Source organism: Humulus lupulus, chromosome 3 (assembly GCF_963169125.1).
Source record: "Humulus lupulus chromosome 3, drHumLupu1.1, whole genome shotgun sequence".
NCBI lineage: Eukaryota > Viridiplantae > Streptophyta > Magnoliopsida > Rosales > Cannabaceae > Humulus > Humulus lupulus.
Genome location: NC_084795.1, coordinates 247,274,878 through 247,279,282, shown reverse-complemented (window position 1 = coordinate 247,279,282; position 4,405 = coordinate 247,274,878).

The following is a 4,405-nucleotide window of genomic DNA, read 5'->3' as shown; positions in this document are numbered from 1 at the left end:
GCTTAACCTGCAGAAGAGGCTACCTCAGGATTGTACGCCATTGGTTTAAAACTATACTGCCACTACTCTGACCGATCTTGTCCCCCAAATCTTCCTCGTAGCCCAGAGAACCCAGACTGAAACTCTAGTTTGTCACATTCCTTAGAATAAGATATTATTTGGTTTGGCCCAATGGGCTTAGATTATTGTACGTTTCATATTTTAATCCTTTGTATTAGGCTCCCATCAGAGAAGCTAATGGTATTTATGCCCTTATTAGGCCCAGGTTAGCCCGACCCAAGCCCAGTGCACTCCTGTGTCTATAAATACGAATAGTGGTGCACCGAGGAGGGGATCTGAGATTTTGATTGTAAATAGTTACTCTGCTCAAACTTGTAGAAAAACTCCATTGTCAAAGGTTCTCTAAGCTGTAATATAACTGTCTTGTGGACTAAGGCTTATTAATGCCCCAACCACGTAAAAACCTTGTCTTTACTCCTCAAATCCTTTCTTCTAAGCTCTCTAATATTCTATTATTAAGGTTTCCGAAAAACTCGGTAAACACTAGCGATTTTAAGAATTGCCCATCCTCCCAAAATCACCCTAGCACTCGATTTTACACACAATTGACTATAACAATGGTCCCAACAACCAAGAAATATGAAAACCAATCCCCAAACTCAACCGAAACATAACAGAAACCAAAAATTCATAAAGAACTTTTAGAACTCAAAACATTAAAAACTCAATGCTCAAAACTTACAATTACCTCTAATCAATTCGTTTTCTAGCTGCTTTTGTAAGTTTGATTGCCTCTAAGTTCTCCCAAAGCAAGTTCCAATTCCCACAAGATCCCTTATAGACTCAAAATAATTAAGACACTCCAAAGTCCTTGAAGCCAAAACACTAGTGAGAGAGAGAGAGAGAGAGAGAGAGAGAGAGAGAGAGAGAGAGAGAGAGAGAGAGAGAGAGAGAGTTTTTCATTTATATTTTTCGAAGGGATTGGAGTTGATAAACTCAGCTAATCAAGATAAGTCCATGGTACCAATGACCAAAATACCCCCACTCATCTAAATCTCTCTCAAAGCCCAACAAGAGCAAAATGGGGTTTTGCCACCATTTCCCGCCAATCTCAAATAACACCTCATAATTTTTAAAGAATTCACCAATTAACTTCCCATTGCTCGATAAATCCCAGTAATTTACTAAATTACCAAAATACCCCTAGGCTCACCCTGAGCCGTGTATTTGATTCCGTTGTGATTAAACTGCTAACTTGCTCACTAAGATCGCCTTCTGCCGAATAACTCAAATATATCCACATAATAATGTGGTCTCAATCCTAAAATACATATATTTACAATTATACCCTCACACAGGTTAAAATTACGAAAATTCTCTTCTAATAAGAAACAGGCCCACATGCATATTTAATACACTTAAACATGCAAACATAGTCATATCATAATATAACTCACATAAATACACAATTAATCCAATTACTTCATATATAAGCACATAAAATTCTAATATTGCCCTCCTAGGCCCCTTAATCAAGGCAATAAGCATTATTAAGAATTTTGGGACGTTAGATTATTCACGTTGAAAACTTATGAGATTAATTGGTGCTTACAAGAAAATTGTATTCTTGAATTTTGAGAGCCCTAACATGTGCATTTGGAAAGTTAGCATGTTCAATTGTCATGAAATCTTAGTTACAAGAATAATTGAGGTGTGAGCAATTCTACAACATTAAGAGTTGATTTATAAATTAGGGGATTAATTGTCCTTACCTATTCTCATCAATTGGTTACATTTATTTTACTTGCTTGATACTTTTTTATTAATATTTATTAGGGTTGTTCATTGGTCGGGTTGGTCGAGTTGGATGGACTTTTTACCTGTCCAATCTCAAGTCGAGTTGGGATTTTCCAACCCATAACCTGTCCAATAAATTTGTGCAGATTAGGTAAGTTAACTTGCTCAATCCGCTTAATTTTTTTTCTACTAAAGTTTAAATTTATAATTAAATTATTTCAATGTTCAAATTCAATATAAATTGTTTTCTTCAAGATATTAAAGGGTAATTAAAAGGCTTGGAGATATTAACTGCCTGATATCATATGTTTATTAGGCAGGGTAGTTACAACATGTTATTTATTTGTGCAACATTGCTGAGTCCTTAGGAATTTAAGCTTGTGCATTCCAAGCATTTACGATGAGCTGAATGCACTCATCGAGATGGAGGTTTACAAGCTACAACGAGATGGTGCTAAGCGATCTCCATGATATTTGGTCAACTTGGCTAGGCGATCTCCTTGATGTCTACTAGAGCTGGGATTTACCCGAGATACTCATCTTATAACTTATATAGTGTTCTAAGGACTGAATAATCATCATTAATTATTTGTCAGTTGTACCACGAACAAGAAAATTTAACTCATATATTTTCCAAGTACAACATAATATTAAAAATTAAAAAATAATAATAAAAAAATCATAATTGGGTGGGTTGGCATCGATTTTCAATTCGCCCAATGAAGTAATTGGGCAAGTTAAAAAAGTGCTCGAAGTTTTCGAGTTGTGTTTTTGTCAGTTTGTTCGGGTTTAAATTGGGTGGGTTGCAAAATATTTTGAACACCCCTAATATTTATTTTTAAAATTAATTTTAGTTTTTTTGTTCCTCATTTTTGTTGTAATGGCCTGACTAATTCTAAGACCTCGGACCATTAAAACTACTAAGACATAGCTACTATTTTGGAAGACATGCATAAAATAATAGAAACTTTATTATAAAAATCCAAAATATGGCACGGAATACAAAATATGTGATCCCATCGTTATTTACATAAAAACATAAACATAAACTTTAATTAATTGTTTAAAAATAAACTCAGTGCGGAAATACATAAGAACATAAATGAAAAGATTTGAAACAACGTCATCCTTGATCTTCTAGCAGTCCATTCAATCAATCCATCCCCAATACACATGCCAAGTTGCCACGAACCCATCCCGCCTTCCAAGCTCATTTTCCTGCACCGTCTAAAATAAAAATGAATGAGCCTAATGCCCAATAAGGAAAATCTACTAAAAATATATATCATAAATCATAAAACATATACTATAAAAATATGACGTAAAAACGTATATCATATATGACTACAATATTAATGGCCATTAACTCGCATGTGATAAAAACCATCTAGGTCCTCAATCTACTAATAGAGGTAGGTTAGATCACAAACTAGTATATGATAACCCATCTAGGTCCTCAGTCTACTAATCGAGGTAGGGTAAATCATAACTCTAAACCACGATAATGATAAAAATCTTGGGGTTTGCTGTCTAAGAAACTATAAGCCCCAAGTGACTACAAAACATATTTATACATATATACATAGCACATACCATATCATAGCATATAAAAATATCATAACACATATAATCTGTAACGCCCTGGTTACTCCAAGACCGTTACTGTGAACTTTAAACCGTGATTAACTCACTAAACGGGTCAATTGGTTATAAATGTGCATCTAGGTGTTATTAATAGGCTAAGGTGAAAAAAATTCTTGATCAAAAGGAATGGATATATTTTATTTAAAACATAAAATTGTACATGGGCCCATAAAAGCGTTTACAAGTTATTTACAATCCAAAACGGTCATTACAGTGTAAAAATTACAACTTGCCGACCTAAGTGGAAAAAATAGGGTTAACCCCTAGTTCCCTTGAGAAACACCTTGGCCGTGGTGGTCAAGCAGTCGCATATATACATATCGCTACCTAAGCTCTCCACTCAAGGCTGGGTGAGCTTTTCTTTCCCTTTACCTGAACCACATAGCACCCATGAGCCAAGGCTCAGCAAGAAAACTTATTACTGCATGTACTCAATATCAACAGATGATTATGATAATCATACTAGGGCTTGTAGCCCAAATAAGATAAGTGAAGATCAATAGAGATTCTAATAATCATGCTGGGGTTTGCAGCCCAATCAGATAGGTGACTATTAAGTCATACTTTGAATAGATGACTAATAAGTCTATCTCTAGGGCTCTGTACCCTAATCAGATAAGTGGCTATTCAGTCACACATTGTGCATGTGGCTAATAAGTCAACCTCTAAGAATCTGTTCCCTGTATAGATGACTAATAAGTCCATCTCTAGGGTTCTGCTCCTTAAATAAATGGCTAATAAGTCCATCTCTAAGGATTTGCTCCCTAAGCCATGTGACATGTTGGTCACCTTAGCCTTTTGGCTCTGGCTCTAAGTAACTAGCCTTTAGACTAGACAAGCGCTTTTGTTTTCATCGAACTTAAGGTCGGCCAAGCATTTCATGCTTATGTTGATAATGATTATGTCGATTAGATCTAATCTTTTTTACTTGCATTAAACACGCTAATACTGTTCTTGACTCATA